Source organism: Dromiciops gliroides, chromosome 1 (genome assembly GCF_019393635.1).
Source record: "Dromiciops gliroides isolate mDroGli1 chromosome 1, mDroGli1.pri, whole genome shotgun sequence".
Classification (NCBI taxonomy): Eukaryota; Metazoa; Chordata; class Mammalia; order Microbiotheria; family Microbiotheriidae; genus Dromiciops; species Dromiciops gliroides.
The window spans coordinates 427,211,212-427,232,806 of NC_057861.1; positions in this window are offsets into that span (position 1 = coordinate 427,211,212).

Consider the following 21,595-nt stretch of genomic DNA (forward strand, 5'->3'; position numbering starts at 1 on the left):
CTGAGTTCAAATCTGGCCTCAGACACTTGACATTTACTAGTTGTGTGACCCTTGGCAAGTCACTTAACCCAAATTGTCTTGAAAGGAAGGAAGGAAGGAAGGAAGAAATGCATCACAATATAGGGCAGAGAGTTCACCATCACTGGAGGTCTTTAAGTGAAGTCTGAGTGCCTGCTTATGATAGACATTGTAGAGCATCATCAGCCTGTTCAGGTGCTAGTTGGCTTATACAAATTTTGAAGTCCTTTCCAAATATGAGATTCTGTGATTTTATGTTCTTGATTAATATGAGTCATTTCCCTCATTTGATGCTTCTCATGTTCCAAGCCTTCGGAAATATATCTGGAAGCCAATGAATTGATTCTTCTTTGGATGAAATACCTCTTTCCTGTGGGTTTGGGTGAAAAGCTTCTTTCAGCTGTTCAGTTCAACCACCACATAAATTCATCCTTATATAAATAACCAGCAAGGGGCTATGGGAAAGATGATGGCAGCCATACTCCCAAAACCTCTCGGCTCTAGAGTCAGACTAAAAAAGGGAAAGAAGAGGATTCTGAGCCTCCTGGTGATGGAAAATATGGAAGCATGGTTGTCACCAACAGAAGGATTTCTGAACACATTCTCCATATTCATATCTTCCTTTTTCACAGCCAAAAACTTAGATATTGACATTTCTGTTAAGCTCAATGCTGTTTGCAAGAGAACTTGATATAGATGGTCAAGGAAATGGAAATTGAAGGGGCAGAGGAGAAAGTACAATGAAAGGGTTCTAGAACAAGATCTCTGAGACTTTGGGGTGCCATGGACCCCTTGGGCCATCTAGTGATGAGAGCCAGGTGATCGGGCCTGGAGCTACCTCTCAAACAAGCGTTAATCCCCTTCCTTCTCTACACCATGACCTCATGATCATCTTTCTCAAGGTCTAAACTCCCCTGTTGCCTAAGGTATGGATGTATCCTAATATTTTAGAGATCTAGGTATATCCTTGTGTCTTCAGTGACTATGATGCCACGTATCTTTGCCCCCACTTCCCTTCTTCACCCTCTTAAGTCACACCCCACCCCTTGGACTCCCAGTCCATAGTTTCCTTGGGTTAAATTCCTTCTTAAGGGTGAGCCAAAAGGTACCTATTGTTTTTAGCATCATCAACCTAGTCTGTCTCTTCTGCTGAAATCCCCCAAATTCCAACAACAACAAAAAAGCCATTTCAAAGGACTTGGTCCCAGCCTAAGAAGGTTGGAAGTCACTTGTTCAGCAATTCCCTGCCTACTCCTTATTCACCAGCGTGTCCCTTTATCCCTGATTTCTGGTGTTGTTTCTTGCTCTTAACTCCCTGGTGACCAGTAAAACAGAAAAGAGGGAGTAGCCAATCTATTCGGTTGGCAGGAACATTTCCCAGGTTCACAAATAAATCAGGAGGCTGAACTTTGGGGTCAGACAAAAGGCAGCTGAGTAATTCTGGCCCTCCACCACCCAACCCCCTGAACACACCTGCTCTTATTCACAGCAGACAAAAGCAATGGCCAAAACCAATTTTCATCCCTCTTTTTCCAGCATTATAATTGTAAGAGCCATTTTTTCTTTAATTACCCCTGCCTAAAAGAGAAATGAAAGCAATAGGAGAAAAAGCTTAATGCAGCACGCCAGTAGGATCTCAAAAGCCATGCACATGGCTGTCTTATTAACTTCATAGCGGCAATGTGTTATAAAATGTAAATTGCAAAAGAGGGGGCAGTAATTTGTTAATAAATATGTTAATTAGGTGGAGTAAATGCTGCACTGCATGAGGGGGGGAAAACCACTGATTGCAAACTCCACGCATTGCAGATTTCAGAGGGCAAAATGTAGTTAATAAAACTACCTTTATGTTTTATATTACTGCTCTTTAGCATAAAGAGCTAATAACCAATTTACATTAATGGTGTGGGCACAAATGTAAATTAGCCCCTTTTTTTTGTTTATATTACTGAAGTGCAATTCTATTGCTAGACTCTTGAATTTGGCCACTTCATTAACTGCTAAGATCTGAGAACATGATCCAGTTGCAGGGGCTGTTCAAGAAATTTTAATATGAAACAAATTACATTGTGCATCCTTGCTCAAGGCATGGACATTGCCCAAAGATGCTTTCTCTGGTTTCCATTTCTGTCTGTTTCCATCATCGAGTATTTTCCCTATTGTGACCACTTCTGTGAACTCCCAGGCTACTGCTTAGAAAGGTGAAAACCCTTTTTGCTTTTCAACTAATAAATTCCCTGCTCCATCTTAGCAGAGGCACACTAGAGACAACTTCATCTTGGATTTGAACTTGGTTTTTTCTCCACATGTTGGGGAAGCTGCCCTCCAACTTAATGGTGATCTCTTCATATATACAAGGGCAGAGTTCACACTCATGGAACCTACCTCACAAGGTTGTTGAAAAGATCAGATTAAAATTCTATATCCTGGATCTAGAAGAGACCTCAGAAGCCATCTATTCAATCCTTTCATTTTACAGAAGAGGTATGGCGTAACCAGGACAGTTCTGTGACTTGCCCGAGGTCACATAGGTAGTGTCACTGGCAGGATTTGAACCTGAGTTTTGCTGGCTCCCAGTCAAGTGTCCTAGCCAATAAACTTAAGATACTATGTAAATAGCAGTTATTACTCTTATTATTACACAAAGAGACCATTGTACCCTATGGACAGGGGGTAAAGGAAGGAGGAGAAAGATGAGTCTTTATAGCCTACTAAATCATCGATATTTCCTGACAGCCAAAGATCAAATGGAAATGGTGGCAAATTGCAAGCGACACCCATTTGTGCTCCTTGATCCGAACTACCCCATGAGGACTGGTTTTCCATTTCAGACTTCATTCATCTGGGGCCTCTCATATTTACGGGGTCTTTCTTTCGTCATGCTGGGTGAACAGCTACTGTATATAGCGAAAACCAATTTTACTGTGTTCTTTACCATGTCACCAGAGGTACAATAAATCCTCAACCTATTTCCAGTTTCATTATCCCCTGCTTGATGAGGACGGGAAGCATCTTTTTCCAATATATTTGTTTTTTTAACTGTCAGATGAGAAGCAAGCACACTTCACTTGGACATTTCAGCCTTCTTTTTCCTGAGAGATGTTGAACCTGGCAGCTCGAAAGAGAGCAAATGACCAAACTCTGTTTTGGTTAGTTAAGGACTTGGGCCCTTAGGACCAGAGTTCTGTGGGACTGACTCATAAGAGGATTAGCCTTTAATTTTTTTTCTAATTTTTTTTTGTTTGTTTTCGGGGGGGGGGGGGCGCGAGGCAATGGGGGTTAAGTGACTTGCCCAGGGTCACACAGCTAGTAAGTGTCAAGTGTCTGAGGCCGGATTTGAACTCAGGTCTTCCTGAATCCAGGGCCGGTGCTTTATCCATTGCGCCATCTAGCCACCCCAGTCTTTAATTTTAAAAAGGCCCTTCTGGCATTTCAGTAACCAAATCCACCCCCACCCCAATCCTACCCAGAATTTGGATACACATCTGTACAGTTTGATTCCAAATTCTGTTTTATAGCAAATAGTAACAAATTTAGATTGAAAGGTCTTTGAGAGTGAGGATTCTTTTTGGTTTTATTGCCTCGGTGGCTGTGGGGGAGGTTGAGTGGGGGAGATGGTGTTTCCTTATATTTTCAGCACTTGACACAGTGCCTAGCATACAGTAGATACTTAATAAATACTTGTTGACTTGATTTAAGTCTTGTTATCGTGACTTGTGCCCCCTCCCCCATTTTACACTTGAAGAAACTGGAGTCCAGTGAGGTTAAGTAATTTGGTCCAAGGTTACACAAGTGGTACAGTAAGTGGTAGAAGAGGGATTCATTCAAACCTAGGTCCTCTGAGTCCGATCCAAAGATCAATATGCTGTACTACATTGCCTCTCTGGATTTCAAGGAGGCTTAGAGGCAGCCTCTTGTTGGAGAACACCACGGAAAGCTTCATGGAAGAGAATAGGAGTCAGGAGACCTGAATTTGACTCCTAAATCACTTGCCAATAACAAGCTATGTGTGACTCTGGATAGGTCACTGAATATCTCTCCAAGCCCTTCTAGAAAAAGAAGGGGGTGCACAAGGGTCTCTTGATGGTCCCCCTTCTAGGTCTGATGTTCTAGGATGATGGAGATAAGATCTCTTTAAACTGAGCTGAAACTCATGCCATAACAACTGAGGACTTTGGGACAAGAGCTTGCCACAGGGATGTGCCTCAAAAGTATTTTGGAAGTGCCCTCTGCCTCTGGGACCTTGCCCTCTGACTGAACAGCTCCTTCAAGAATTCTTGTTTAAGGAAGTCACTTGGGCTAGCCACCTCTTCATCTCTTACCAGGCTACAGTCCTCTGGGCTTTCCATCATGCCCCCTCCCCCTCCAGCTTCCTTTTAGAATGTAAACTCTGAGCGTAGAGACTGCCTTTCTTTTTGCTGGTACTTTGGGGCAGCTAGGTGGCACAGTGTACAGAGTGCCAGGCCTGGAGTTAAGAAGACTCATCTTCCTGAGTTCAAATATGGCCTCAGACACTTACTAGCTGTGGGACCCCAAATCAGTTAACCCTGTTTGCCTCAGAGAGAGAGAGAGAGAGAGAGAGAGAGAGAGAGAGAGAGAGAGAGAGAGAGAGAGAGAGAGAGAGAGAGAGAGAGAGAGAGAGAGAGAGAGAGAGAGCACGCGCGCGCACTGGAAAAGGAAATGGCAAACCACTGAAGTATCTCTGCTGAGAAAACGCCAAATGAGGTCATGAAGAGTCAAACATGACTGAAAAATAACTGAACAACAATTGTATTCCCAGCATGTAGCTGGCACAAAGTAGGGGCATAATAAATGCTTGTTGACTGTTGACTGAGCATCCTAAGTAAAAGCTGGTCTTTAAGGGACTTTGTATGGATCACACTTTTCTGAGATAGGTCTTAGGGACAGCAGTTTGCCTGTTCTAGAAACTCAGCCTAATGGTCTAACATCAAGGAAACTTACTTACCTTACTTTATAGAGGTCATTCAATCCTGACAAAAGGTCAGGTACTAAATGGCATTATTTTTGGAGGAAAGAGGGTGTTGGTGGCCTGCCAAGGGGGTTTAAGTAGTATACATCTCTGAGAAATGGAGATGCATATGTAAGTAGCCACACCACCCTTTCAAACATAGATTATTACTGACCTGATTACTCAATATAAGAAATATGCTATGGCATCCCTTTTTTTTTTTTTTTTTAGTGAGGCAATTGGGGTTAAGTGACTTGCCCAGGGTCACACAGCTAGTAAGTATTAAGTGTCTGAGGCCGGATTTGAACTCAGGTACTCCTGACTCCAGGGCCGGTGCTCTATCCACTGTGCCACCTAGCTGCCCCTATGGCATCCCTTTAAATAATTCCATGAAGTCAATCAAATGAGATAACACTTGTAAAGGGCTTCGCACAGAGCCTGGCACATAGTAGGTGTTTAACAAATGGTTTTGTTTGTTTTTTCCTTCCCCCCCCCACCCCGGCCCCAACCCTTCCTCTTTGGTCTTGTAGAAGACTTTGTCTCCAGCAGTCTTACATTTAGGTGACATTTTCAGGATCCTGGAGGAAAGGAAGAGTAATTATTGATGTGGTCCCTGCTAACTATTCAGCACAGCCACAGGTATGCCCAGCAGAGCACACAGCAGGCCTTCCAATCCTATGATCTTATCTGAGATCAACGACATGCTCAGCTATGAAAAATGGAAAAGGAAACCTCAGCATTAGATTCCTCTAGGCAGTATCTCTTCTGAAAAGCACACAGAGGAGTCTTTGGTTAGAGAACACCATGAAGATCTTTGCCAACAAAGGAGGGAATGCCCAACTGCAAAGAAGCCCACATTTTAAAAAGACTCACTTTCCAAGTTGTACAATGTTGTCTAGCAGAGAGGCTTCTACTCAATATGATGTTGTAAGTAATGATAGAAGTGTAGAAGAGAGAGAGGTAGGGTGTTCTCTTTGGAAAATATAATTCTTCTTCCACCAGCAGTCACTGTGAGTGTGTAGTGCATACATATGACTGTATATGTATATGAATGAATGTATGTTTGTACATGTATTTCAAAGGATTCTTTATTAAAATAGGGAGGAAAATTACTAATATCTTCCAATCTATGTATACATATTGTGAGATTAAAATTGGATATTAGATCATAAATCTCCCCTACTTAACCTTTCCCTTAATTTATCTCCCAGACTAGTAAATGGAAGAAGCTTCTGGTTTTCTAGATAGAGCCTTTATTGTATGGTAGTCACAAGGTGATGTTGATTAGAAGGATAGGAAAGTAGAAATACAATACAAATCGTCTTAAGTCTAGGCTTAGTCTATATTCTGTATAAAACTCACCAAAACCCAAGGCCACTTTTGGGGAGAGAGACCGAGTCAAGCGCGTGCTGTTAACCGAGAGCCAGGCCAAGTCAAACTCCAGTCCGCATCTGTCTGTGCAGCTCAGCCAGGAGACCAGCGGAGCAGGAAAAAGCTCCACTTCTGTTCTCTCCACCCCGGAAGTTGAGTGCGTAGCAGGCAGTCTGACGTGCGCAGCAGGCGGACTGTTGGTCTCCTCCCCAAAAGGGTGGTCCTTCAAAAACTGAAGTCTTTCAGTTATCCTAACCAACTGTTAAACTTTCATATTTTTTTACCACAATATATATATACACACACACATCATAATTCTTGCCACCAGACACCATTCTTGCTTTGGTGATTGTAGAACTCATTGCAAATCATCCCCTAACCCTCACCCCTAATCTAGTCATTTGGAAGGTGAATTCTAATCTGTTAAGATAACATAGGTGGGAGGGCTAGCTAGGTGGCGCGGTGGATAGAGCACTGGCCCTGGATTCAGGAGGACCTGAGTTCAAATCTGGCCTCAGACACTTGACACTTACTAGCTGTGTGACCCTGGGCAAGTCATTTAACCCTCATTGCACCACACACAAAAAAAAAGATAACAGGCTACAGTATCACAAAGGTAAATAAATTATTACAGGGCTCTGTTCTTTATGGAGCACTCCTACTTCTCATGTATGGGGCGGGGCTTCCAGAAAATCTACCTCAGCATCAAAGTATTCAACATTCACTGAAAACCCTATCTCATGAACCCCCACCAATGTGTTTACTTTTACTGGTTGGAAAACTGGTACAATTCATTCAAAGGAAAGGCATTTAATAAAACAGATTAAGGAAATCAGCAATAAAACATAAATCTGGGCACATTTTCCCACAAATATATACATAATCAATGGAAGAATATTTGAACCTAGGGAATGTAAATGTAGAGGCATACATGGGGAAAACATGTAGCCAGAAAGCATACATGGAAGGGTACAGAGAAAGAAATATGTACAGACAAGGCATACTTTTGGAAGGATATTCGTGTAGGGAATATGTGTAACCTAGGAACACATGTGAAGAGGCAATATATGACTATGGTATTATAGTACTGTCAATGTCTTCTGATGATGTAGTCATACAGCTCCCACTAGACCTATCTCTCACTGGTCTCATGTAGCATGTAACCACTTCCAAATATCTGGTTTTTGTTGTGTGTTATTCCACTGATCATATGGTTGCCACTCACCATTAATCCATAAGGCACACAGTCACTACTAGGAATTGTTCTAATGATCTTAGGGTCTCTGCTAGGCATTGCTTAGCTGATTACAGAGTTACAGATTTTCTCTTCTACCAGCTTTTCAGTTTCAAATGAGGTCTTCAACTTCGGTGCTACCTCTTCTCCTAAGAGGAGGAATGAGATATGCTATCCTTTTTTGTAAACATATGGTCCAAAGGCTTCAAAGCTTCAGCCTGAAGTGAGTTAGGTAGGCTCCTCCACACTCAGTGTATGACTAGGGAAAATAAAGTTGAATCGTTGAAACAAAGGATTGAGTTAGAAGGCAATGCCTTCCTCCAGCTCCACTTGGAGTTTTTTTGTTCTTGTCTTTCCCCTTCTTTTTCATTTGTATGGGACACACAATCTTAGGAGACTGAGAAAAATCACAAAGGACTCTGAACAAAGCATTCCCTAAAATGATTTTTTGAAGGCATGTAGGGTAACAATCAAAAATTGACAAAAGTTAAAGGGAATTTTCCTCTTTTTTTTTTCAGGGCAATGGGGGTTAAGTGACTTGCCCAGGGTCACACAACTAGTAAATGTCAAGTGTCTGAGGCCGGATTTGAACTCAGGTACTCCTGAATCCAGGGCAGGTGCTTTATCCACTGCTTCACCTAGCCACCCCAAAGGGCATTTTCTAATCCTAAATCAGATAGAAGGTTGGGACAGTGACCTTACTCTCGATGAGTATGAAGATTTAGGTTCAAAAACATATTAAATATCTGTAGACCTTGCTTAGTTTTAAAGAGTTTCACTTGTGGAAGCCAAGACTCTTCCTATGGAAAGAAAAGTTGGCCAAAGGTAAAACCCTAGGAAGTGACAATGTTCTTTCTCTAAAGTGAGTATAGAGTACACACAGGAAATACATGTGGCCAGAGTATCCATCCATATATAAACCTTGGCCTCTCTTTAAAAGAAAAAAAAAGTTCTCTCAGTTCCCAGAGTCAGCTATGGATAACTTTTCCCTCCAAAAGAAGAGTTTTTGTGTTTTTGTTTCAAGGGTGAAGCTCTTTAGCACACAGCCTATCAATCAATAAACACTTAGGAAGTGCCTACTATGTGCTTGGTTCTGGCTACACAAACACAAGGAATAAAACAATTCCTTCTTCTATGGAGCTTTCATTATAATGGAAAAGACCCATACATACAGAGAACATATAGAGGGTATATATACAAATAAACACAAAGTTGTTAAATACAAGGTAATTTGGGAGGCAGGGTATTAGAAGTGAAGAGATCAGGAAAAGCTTCATGAAGAAAGTAGTGCTTGTACTGCATCTTGACAGCAGAAAGGGATTCTATAAAGCAGAAATGAGGGTGGACTGTATTATAGGCTTCAGTAACAGCCAATACAAAGATACATTGTTAAGAGGTAGAATGTCACATGTGAAGAATAGAGATAAGGTCAGTTTGACTGGATTCAACACAGTCAGGTAATTAAGTAGAGCTTGCTAGCATTCAATATCCGTTTGAACCTACTTCTTCCTGATCACCAGGAACAATGTCTGTAATGAAACAAATCACCTTTTATTTATTTACTATCCCAAGCCTCCATCTGACTTAGAGTTAGAAATTCATCTTTAACATCTGTTAATTTCTGAATGCCAATCCCTACACCTTCAAAAATCATTTTTGAGATGCTGCTTTGCTCTAAGGCTCTATGATTTTTCCCAGTCCCCAAAATTATTTGGATCTCCCATGCAAATGAAAAGGAGAGGGGCTCAAAAAGAAGAGATATCAGAAGACACATCCACCTGCTGAGGTGGGAAGTCCACATATGTTGAACATTACACATATTTTTCACACTTTTTCAGTGTATTGATCTGTGATACTGGGTTTTTCCCTCTGTTTTCTTTTTTGTCTTTAAAAAATACTATATATTGGGGCAGCTAGGTGGTGCAGTGGATAAAGCACTGGCCCTGGAGTCAGGAGTACCCTAGTTCAAATCTGACCTCAGAAACTTAACACTTACTAGCTGTGTGACCCTGGGCAAGTCACTTAACCCCAATTGCCTCATTAAAAAAAATTAAAAATAAAATAAAAAATACTATATGTTATATGAGATGTCTCTCAGGGAGGGAGAATTATACTTGGGAAACTGGAGATGTAAACAACAAAAGTCATCATTAAAATTATTTTTTAAAAAGGAAGAAAAAGAGAGAGGAAGGCAATAACAATAAATTACAGGTGGAACTACAAGGCATTGCTTTCCCACTTAGTCATTTTTCCAAATTTCTGCCTTTATTTAATGTAAATGTGTGTGGACATCTTTGCCATCCCATACAAACATAAAATTCTATATCAAAGAGTCTGTATTCCTTCATATTTAACAGAACTAGTCATTGTTTTTAGAACAAAGACCAGTAACATCTGTTAGAAAATATTTGATCCATTGCCCTTACAAAGACAGAGAATAACAGAATTTTAAAGTTGGAAGGAATCCCACAGCTCTCCATCCAAAAAGGATATAGTTTTATATATAAATATATGTATTTGTATATACGCACAGCAGTAGCAGCAATATATCTAAAAAGGAATCCCCATTATAACATACCCAATAAGTGGTCATCTAGCTTTTGCTTTCACACCTCCAATGAAAGAGAAAACATTCCGTCTTGGAACAGCGCATTCTACCTCTTTTTATAAATTTATTATATGCCTACTGTGAGCAGAGCACTGTGCTGGATACTCAGGAAGTGAAACACTTAAAAATAAGACATAGTCTCTGACATTGAGGGAATGAAACTAAATACAAGTGGAAGACTTAGCTAATAATTAAGTAGGTTTTGGGTTTTTTAATGGCACAGCCTATAGATGTGTTGGCGGAAATTGTTGCACGGTAACAAATAATGAAAATAAGGAAATCAGAGAAACATAGGAAGATTTGCATAAACTGATGAAGAATAAAGGAATCAGAACCAGAAGGACAAAAATGCATAGTGGTTAGAATAATGTAAATGAAAATTCTGGACACTAAGCAGTCTTGTTCCTAGAGAACAGATAATGAAATACAATCTTTCTGGGGGCAGCTAGGTGAAGCAGTGGATAAACACCAGCCCTGGATTCAAGAGGACCTGAGTTCAAATCCGGCCTCAGACACTTGACACTTACTAGCTGTGTGACCCTGGGCAAGTCACTTAACCCTCAGTGCCCCACCCCACCCCCCAAAAAAGAAAGAAATACAATCTTTCTTCTTGGTAGAGAGAAAAGGGACAATAGGGGCAGAATACATTGATAGATATGGTCATTATATTCATTGTCTCTGTTTAACTGTTTTTCTTTGTTACAAGAGATAGTCTAGGGAAGCTAGGTGGTACAGTGGATAAAGCACTGGCCCTGGATTCAGGAGGACCTGAGTTCAAATCTGGCCTCAGACACTGGACACTTACTAGCTGTGTGATCCTGGGCAAGTCACTTAACCCTCATTACCCCGAAAAAAACAAAACAAAACAAAAACAAAAAAACAAAAACAAAACAAGAGATAGTCTAATTTAAGGGAGGGATGGGCAAAGATATCCAGAAACTACTGTGGTATAAAAACAAAAGGCACCAATAACTTTCTTTTTAAAGAAAATCACTGCTGAGAAGATGAAATTCTTAACAGAAACTCCAAGAAGCTCATAGAATTCTGGGCTGCATACAAATTATACAGAAACACCCCCCCAATTTCTGGCCAGACATTGACTCTATAGTGATAGGTTATAATATCTCCATTGTCTTACATCAATAGATAATGTTAGCTAAAGGATTTTCATTGACCACTAGGCCAGATCAGAGCCTACCCCTCAGTCAGAATTTTTAGAAGACATGCTATTTTCCAGCTGGTTTTAATTCCTCTGAGTGCACTCCTTCACAGACAGTTGCATGTCTCAGTTTTCAGCTCTTGAATTCTTTGATTTAAAAAAACTGACCTCTCCACTCCTCTATCCTTAATTAACAACCAAAGAACCAAATCTGTTCTCATTTTCTTCATTATAAAAGGCCCTTAAAGGGACCCAAGATCCTTTTATTTTACCCAAGGTTCTCCATATCTTCCCTTGGGATCTCTAGTCTGGATAGCAAAGTAGTTGGTGGCAAGATGACCAGTGGGTATAAGAGAACTACAAATCACTTCACACACATAAAACTGGTAAAGATTTAAAAAAACCAATGGCAAAACAGGATGTGAATACACTTTTGGTGGAACTTTTTATGGTAAAAAAATGTATATAGCCTTTGACCCAGAGGTACCTCAACTAGCTAGGCATATAGCCAAAGGGGGAGGGAGGGAGGAAGAAAGAAAAGGAAGGAAGGAAGGAGAGAGAGAGGGAGAGAAAGAAGGAGGGAGGAAGGAAGGAAGATGGAAGCTGTCAATTGGGAAATGGCTAAATGAATTGTGGTATGTGGATGTAACAGAATATTGCTGTGTTGTAAGAAAGGACAAATATGATGAATTGAGAGTAACATGTAAGAATTATATGAACTAGTACCAGATAGAGTTTGTAGAACCAGGAAAACCATATTCAGAGTATCTACAATAACGTAAGCAAAAACATCCTTCAGAGTTGTCTTCAATCATTGAATTGCTGAGAATAGCTAAGTCATTCACAATTCTTCATCACACTATATTGCTGTTACTATGTACAACCTTCTCCTGGTTCTGTTCACTTCACTTTGCATCAGTTTATTTAAGTCTTTCCAGATTTTTCTGAAATCATCCTGTTTTTCATTACTTATAACACAATAATATTCCATCACAATCATATACCACAGCTTGTTTAGCCATTCCCCAATTGATGGGCATCTCTTCAATTTCCAATTCTTAGCAACCAGAAAAAAGAGGTGCTATAAATAGTTTTGTACATGTGGGTCCTTTCCCCCTTTTTATGATCTCTTTGGGATACAGAAATTGCTGGGTCAAAGGGTATGCACAGTTTTATAGCCCTTTGGGCATAGTTCCAAATTGCTCTCCAGAATGATCGGATCAGTTCACAGCTCTACCAACAGTGTATTAGTGTCCCAGTTTTTACACATCCCCTCCAACATCCATTATTTTCCTTTTTTTGTCATATTAGCCAGTCTCATAGATGCAAGGTAGTATCTCAGAGTTGTTTTAATTTGCATTTCTCTAATGAATAGTGATTTAGAACTTTTTTCATATAACCAAAGATAAACTTTGCATATCAATAATTTTTTAATCTGAGTAACACTGGGTATACTGTAAAAGCATCAGATTATTTTGTGTTTGTCATCAACAGAACTTTTTTTGTACATTGTGCTTAATGTACTTACAAGTTGAAGGAAGAGAATTGCAGTTTTCTGGGTGGACATTGAAGCCAATAGAAGTGACATTCCTGTATCCTGGATCCTTTTGGGTTAATAGCACCTCTGACACAAGGGCTATACATCTAATCTTTTAGTGTATTGTTGCTTTTCTAAATATCCTGCTTGTTCCTTGGCATTTCCCATGACTAGAACAGCTTCCTGAGAGCTGCTGACCAACCCCATTCCTTCACCTATTCAAAAAAAAATTTTTTTTTGGTCCAGACCTATGATAAATCTCCTTGAGGGAAACTCCTAGTGAAGAAACTCCCCCTATCAAAACAGATAAGCAACTGTTTGTCAACTTACAGTCTTAAAGTTGCCTGAGGTCCAAGAACGATAAGAAACTTGTCCAAGGGACCACACAGACAGTCATAGGAATGGCCTTGAACCCACATCTTCCTAATTTTAAGATCATCAAGCTAGCCCCAGCTCCATACTGCCTTTCTTCATATAGCTCCTCAATATCTGCTTCCTTTTTTTTTTTTTTTAGTGAGGCAATTGGAGTTAAGTGACTTGCCCAGGGTTACACAGCTAGTAAGTGTTAAGTGTCTGAGGCCATATTTGAACTCAGGTACTCCTGACTCCAGGGCCAGTGCTCTATCCACTGCTCCACCTAGCTGCCCCAATATCTGCTTCTACTATGACCACAACAGAATTCAGGGATAACCAAATGTTGGTGTTGACTGCTTCATTTTCCTTTTACCATTTTCTCATAATCCCTTTATTCCCTTCTGCTAACATCCCTATGCAGGGTAGCTGTTATAGGAATGAAGGTGAAGCCCTTTCAGAAATCTCACCATTTAAAAAAAAATCTCGCCATTCCAGATAAATAAGATAAAAGCTTAAATATTTTTAGATTTTCTGTCTCTTGAACAAGACCCCTTCATTATCTAATTTATCTGTTCTGAATACCATGGAAGAAAAAATAAATGTAAAAACTGATAAGCTTTCCTCTGTGAGTACATTTCTTCAATGTTGCCACCCTCTGTGTCTTGTGTGAATGGTTTAAAAAGCTGTTCAATTCACAATTTTTAATTTGTGAGGAATTTCAGCTACTGGATTTAATTTAATTCATTTTGTAATTTTGTGTCCTCAAGCATTGGCTGCTTTGCCAACAAATTAAAAAAACAAATAGACACAGATGATCATGCACCAAGATCATCTCTGAACAACCATCATGAAGTGTCTCCATAGGGTGTGCACTGTGTCTGTGTGTCCTTTTTCTTAGACAGGCAGCCCCCCTCTTTTCACTGCTTTATACAGTGGTCATTTAAGCTCCAATAGTTTAGAGCTGCATTAAGACTTTGGGGACATCCTATACTACTCCACTGCATTCCTCCACTACAACATAATACACACTTCTATTTCATTTCTCACCACCTTTACCTAACTTATCCAACACTGATTGATGTTGTTGTTATTCAGTCGTTTCAGTCATGTCTGACTCTTCTTGACCCCATTTGGGGTTTTCTTGGCACAGATCCTGGAGTAGTTTGCCACTTCCTTCTCCAGCTCATTTTACAAATGAGGAAACTGAGGCAAACAGGATTAAGTGACTTGCACAGAGTCACACAGCTAATAAGTGCCTGGGACCAGATTTGAACTCAGAAAGATGAGTCTTCCCGACTTCAGGCCCTGCACTCTATCTCACTGTGCCACCTAGCTGCCAATAAACAAACCATTTCCCAGAAATGAATTCCAATAGCACATTCCCAGAGTTTTGATTGATAACCAAACAATGAGGCACAATTCCCAGAAATGTCTTGTATCAGAGCAAAAAAACAAAGAAAAACAAGCCCAAACCTCAGTCAACTGTATTACACACAAACCACAGAGTGCAAGGACTGGACAAAACAGGATGGATAGTCCTGTATAAACTCCTTAATACTGGAAAAATGACTCAAAGTTCTTAGACTACTAACAACCAAAATAAGTAGCACCATCTTCTCAATATGAAGGATCCTCTCAATATGGAGGAAATATTTACTATATTTCTGAAAAATGTGTTTTCTAGAGCATCTCAATAAGAGTAGATTCTTATTTTTAAGAAACAAGTGGGGGCAGCTAGGTGGCGCAGTGGATAGAGCACCTGCCCTGGATTCAGGAGGACCTGAGTTCAAATCCAGCCTCAGACACTTAACACTTACTAGTTGTGTGACTGGGCAAGTCACTTAACCCTAACTGCCTCACAAAAAAAAAAAAAGAAGAAGAAGAAACAAGTGCAAGAGATATATTTTAGTGATGGGCAATAGATACATTACTGATCAGAAGAAAGAGAGGAAAGGGTAACTATTACTCAAGGGGTTTGAGTTCTAATTTCACTGGAAGCCAAGGAAGAATGTGGATATAATATTTGACCCTGAAATCCCAAGAGAACATTCTTCAGCTTATTCATCTCTCGTCATGATTCTATCATTCCAAACAACAAAGGAAATTTTATACAAAAGTCCTTAGCCATGGAAATTATTTCGAGCTTTAACAAAATGGAAAGAATGTTCAAAAAGCATCCACAGAGTTCCAGTGGTAGCATGAGGTTCCACTGTCTAATGTTAATATAGAGAGAAGTTTTCTGGCAGAATAAGATCTAGAGGGCCTAAAACAACTCTAAGATTTCACCACATAGCCAATTAAAATGAGCAAAGATGATAAAAAAAAAAAAACATAGTCATGAGAGGGCTGTAGGAAGACAGGAATACTAAAAACAATTTGTTATTATTTGCAAAAAGGCACTCTACTATTGATCACCCTCTTATCTCTTTACTGAGCATATGCCTATAGGTGGTAAATAAAGTTCCTATATGTAACAAAATATTCATAATAGTACTCATTGTGGTAGTAAGAAGCTATAAAAGCATGTATTCCCACTGATTGAAGAATGTGTAAACAAACAGTTATGTGTGAATGAAATACAATATTATTATTCCATTGAAAGCAATGAAAACAATTCAGAAAAACCTGGAAAAATTTGCATCAAGTGATGCTGAACAACAACCATGCAGAACCAAGAGAAAAACATACTTGACACTCAATACTTAAATGAATCTCTGATTTCATTGATTTGAAAGTTCCCTCCAAAGATGCAGATTACAATCCATCCATGTCTGCCCATCCTTGTCAATGTCCTCCAAAAGTTCACCACAAGGGTTCATCCTCATTTTCTCCTGATATTTTGAAAGTACCTATAGTACACTCTACCTGTCATCTTTCACTCTTGCCACCTGACCAGCCCATCTTCTCTTCCTTATTAAATAAATATATGGTAATGTCTTTTACTCCTGAGTTCTTTATTGGTTATTTGTTGCAGTCTGCTCAATCTACCATTGCTTTCTGTGTGAAATTCATTTTTAGTTGAATGAATGAAATTATTAAGCACCTGCTATATACCAAGCACTGTGCTAAGTGTTGAACACAGAAAAAGAAAAAAAAAGAAAACAATCCCTATTCTCAGGAAGCTCCCATCAATATCAGGAAAAGCCAAAGATGAAAGAAAGTTCAGCTGCAGGGTGAATAGAAGGGCCTAGGATTCCTAAGGTTGCAGCTACAGGGCAGACAGCAAAGTCACAGGGGGTTTTGGATACATGAAGAGATTAGATGACAGTGCCTAGCAGTCTAGGGGATAGAAAAGCAAATGGGTCAGGATCTGAAGGACCTTTGTACTTCACCATTCCATTCATCCAGGGCAAACTAATACACACCTGTGCCTTACTCCTCACTGCTTTCACTTAGGCAGTTCTGATACGACAAATCTACTCACATAGATGAGCTCAAGGAGCACATGCCCAGATATTGTTTTACCTCCATAACAAATGAAATTCAGGCACAGCAACGGAGCAGATGGTAAGATGTAGCCCTCCATCTCTTTGGAAGGATGTCCTTCAGAGGCAGCTCTGTTCTATGTCTCACCACCATATAGCAACCCTGGTATAATGTTAGTATTAAAAAGATAGATATTTGCTTACATGGGAAGCTTAGGGTCAGCAAAAGCATTCTGCAATATTTTTAAAGTAGGAGTTTGTGAGAATCAGGGTGCCACCCCCCTTGCTGAGAAAGACATTGTGAGAACCAGGGCAAGCCCCGCCGCCCAGGAGAAAGCATGTGACTAGTGTCCAGAAGTTACATCTATTCATAGAACTGTTACATCTATTCATAGAACTGCCTGTAAGTCATGTCAATCAATGCTACCAGCCAATTAGCTTGAAGCTGTGTGTTGGGACCACCCCTCTTCTGGTCCAGGCTGCAGGGCCAGGGTAGCTAGACTTTTTCTTTCTGAACTCCACGTGTTCTTCCTCTCTCTTTTGTCAACTTCTCATATACTTTAATAAATGCTTAATGCCGAAAGACTGGTGCTATAAGCTTCTCATTTAAGGCGACCACACATTAGATTTTTATTAATAACAGTTAGATTTTAAACATCACAAGTTCTTAACCTGGGAGTCTATAAAGTTGTTTTGTTTTGTTTTTCTGGGGCAATGAGGGTTAAGTGACTTGCCCAGGGCCCCACAGCTAGTAAGCTTCTGAGGCTGGATTTGAACTCAGGTCCTCCTGAATCCAGGGCTGGTGCTTTATCCACTGTGCCACCTAGCTGTCCCTACAAAGTTGTTTTTAAAAAATATTTGATAGAGAAACTTCTGGGTATATAATGAACAAGATAGAGGATTAGAAGTTTTCTCTGATTGCCCTGATCCCTCATACCTCCCCAAAATAGAAATTAGGCACCTAAGATAAAGTAACTTTAATTGTCTCCATGATTTAGGACACTGAGAATCCAAAAGAAGGTAAAACAAACAAACCCATAAACTGACTTCTGATAATTGAATCCATGGAATGATAAGATCACCAAGTGAAAAGAGTGTAGAAAAAGAAGAGAAGAGGGCCTACGACAGAGCCTTGGGGACACCCACTATTAGTGGGCATGACCTCAATCAAGATTCAGCAAAAGAGACTGAGAAGAAGACATATAGGAGGAGAATCAGAAGAAAGCACTGTCATGAAAACCTAGAAAGAAGAGAGTTATCAAGGAGGTGATCAACAGTGTCAAAAGCAGATTGGACTACCAATGAAATAAAGATTCCAAAGTAATTAAAATGGTGGCACTGCTTAACTAATTTACAGATTTAGTGATGTATCAATGAAACCACTAAAGGGGTGCTTGACAGAGCTAAACAAAATAACAACCATGGTATATGAATTGCACCTTGGGCTTTATCTACTACATCTTCACACTGGGTACCTTTGCCTTCTCCCACCCCACTCCACTAACCTTTTCATCTTTGTATGTGTGGTCTTCCCTGTTGTGTTGTCTTACCCTCCTTGAGGTAAGGACTATCTTCCTGTTTGTATTTGTATTTCCAGCTCTGAGAACAGTGCCTAGCACATAGTCAGTGATTAATAAATGCTTGTTGATTGACTTGGCTTCTACACTGAGCTCTCTCAGCATCCCCTCCCTCTTCCCCCTAGCAGCAATAAGGCTGCTCTAGCCACAACAAAATTCAACCGCACATCCTGTCTCCCCTTCTTTCTAGGGCTATAGAGATACTTCAGGCTGAAAAATTCTGCTCCATCCAGGGCAGAGAGAGTCAGTACCACTGTAGTTCCAGACTACAGAAACTCGCTGGGACCACACAGCCAGAGGCAGTGAGAAATGTACTGAGCTGCAAAAGACCTCAGCAGGAGAGCTAGGAACAGACAGAAAGGGAGAGAAGATAGGTCTGGGCTGGAAATAGAGTTCAATACCAAATCCCACTCCTCCCAGAGCCTCAGAGACCCAAACTACAAAAATCAAACCCTGCAGCTAGTGCTACAGCATGCTACTAACTAATAGCATGGCATCTCTCTGAACTTCCAGTGCCAGGAACATAGGGAACAGGACAAGGCATAGTTGGGGTGTTGAGGAGGGGGAGGGCTGGGCAGGCATTCCACTAAGCCTGAGGGAAAGAGGACAGCCTCCAACTGCAGACGGTTCTGACCACCCAAAAGTCACTTGGGGGTAATCACCTAAGTGGGTATAGGATGAGTTGGCATGGGAGGAGGCTGAGACACTTTGAGATTCAGCCTCTCCCAAAAAGCTACTATCAGAAAGGAAGGAGTAAAAGAGGCAGAAAGCAAGAAATAAAACAAAACAAGGGGAGCGGGGGAGAGGAAAAAAGGCTAAAATTATCAAAGATTCCAGAGGAAGAAAACTCAAAGACCTTGAATATAAGCAGATAAATCAAAACGGAAAACATTAACAGCAGAAAGAAATATGGCCTCCAGATCTAGTAAATGAGTTCAGGCATCTATGAATAAATACTGCAAAACAAAGGAAAATGATCCAACCCTTGATGAGACAGAGGGCCCTGTGGAATTTGAAGAGAACAAGGAACATCCAACATGCTGTTCCTGAGAGGTTTTAAAAAGAAATGAGAATTATGAGAGCAGAATTTATGACCTATGCAGCAAAATAATGGGTTGACAACGAAAAATCAGAATCTCTAATGGCAAGTCTCAGCAAAGAAACAGAGGAAAGGACAATAGACTAGGAGTGCAAATACACAGAAGTGAAGGACAACCTAGAAGAAGAGAAGCAAAAAACAGTAATGTTTAAAGAAAATATCCTCACTATGCAAACAAAATATACTGATCTCAAAGACAGGATACGTAGACATAACCCAAGGATCATTGGTCAATCAGAAGGATAAAAGGACTAAAAACTTTAACACCATAATACAGAAAATAATACATGAGAATTGCTTAGTATTTCTGAATGCCAAGAATGAAATATCAATTGAAAAAATCATAAATCACCTCCAGAAAAAAAAACACCAATGCTGCAAATTCCAAGACCCACGGTGGTTAAATTTAACAATTCAAAAATAACGAGCTCTGCAAGCAATCAAGAGAAAGACCTTTAACACAAAGGAAAAGAGATATGAATAATATAAAACTATCCTGCACCCACCCAGAAATGCAGGAGGGAATGGAATAACGTGTTCTGAAGAGTCATAGAATTCAGAATGCGGCCAATGATGAACTAGCTTGAAAATCTGAGCTTAACAATAAATAACAAAAAGTTAGATAATTTTTTAAGAGGTACTTGAAGAATTCTTAAGAAGAAAAACAAATCTGGAGAGATTATTTGCTTCTCAAAGTTCCTAGACAAGAGAGATGCAAGAGGGGTGAACAAAGGCTACTACAACCATAATGAGCTAGACAGTAACAGCAAAGAGATTTCTTTCTAAATGGGAGGGAGAAGGAGGGTGAAGGCAGAAATCAGGTGGATGCAACAGTGAAGGGGCAGGACTGAGGCATTATGTATTTTATGTTTTCTTCTACTTTTATATTCTTTTGATTCTGCTTTCCTTCTTCCTGTTGTCTCATTGAGTAATTAGCTTCCATCTGCCCAATTATGATTCTTAAAGAATTCTTAATCAGCTTTTGCATTTGTGAAGTTGTATTTTTAAGGCATTATTTTCTTTTTCCAAGCTATTGACTTTCTCTTGAATAACTCATTTCTTTTCCCAATTTTTCTTCTCTCTTGTTTGGTTTATAAAATCCTTTTTGAGCTCTTCCAAGAGGGCTCTTTGGTTTTGAGACCAATTTCTCTTCCCCTTTAAGGCTTCACATGTAGGTATTTTGATACTATTGTCCTCCTCTGAGTTTTGATCCTCCCTTCAGCCATAGTAATTTTCTATGGTGAGGTTTCTTTTCCTATTTCTTATTCATATTTTAGTCTCTTTCATGGCTCTTAAAGTTGAGCAAAATAAGGGGGTGAATCATAATTTTAAAAATCCAATATTAGAGACACATGGAGGAAAATATAAATATAACCCTCATAACTTGAATGGATTAAACAAGCCAACAAAATGAAAAAAGGGTTACAGATTGTATGCCCAAAAAAACCCTACAATATGTTGCTTACAAGAAACATCAAATAAAAACATTCACAAATTAAAACTATGGGGAACAGGAAAAATTTACCATACATGAAGTGAATCCAAAAAAACAGGAGTTGCAATGATGCTGTCTGACAAAGCAAAAACATACATCTAAAAAATAAAAGGATAATCAAAGAAACTACATTATGCTGAAAGAAACCATAGATAACAAATCAATATCAGTAATAAATTTATCTGCTCCAAATGCCATAGCATTCAAATTCAACAAGGAAATATAACTGCGCTATTTAAAGACATAGACAGTAACATAATAGTAAAAGGAGACTTCAATAACCCTCTCTCAGTTTTTGAAAAGTCCAACAAAAAGGTAAAAGGGGAAACATGAAACTGAACAAATTTCTGGAGAAACTAGAGTTAGAAGACTTATAGCATCTTTTAAATGGTACAGAAAAAGAATATACATATTTCTTAAAATCACATGGAACTGGGGGCAGCTAGGTAGCACAGTGGATAAAGCACTGGCCCCGGATTCAGGAGGACCTGAGTTCAAATCAGGCCTCAGACACTTGACACTTACTACCTGTGTGGCTCTGGGTAAGTCACTTAACCCTCATTGCCCCACAAAAAAAAAGAAGGCAATTATAGTTTATAACATTTTACATAACATAACACAATAAAAATAGCCATTGGTTCAGGGACCACAAACAAAAACAACACAAACACAAATGGAAATTGAATAAGTGGTACTACCATTTTCCCAACTACTCAGGATCACAACTGAGGTATCATCCTCAACTCCTC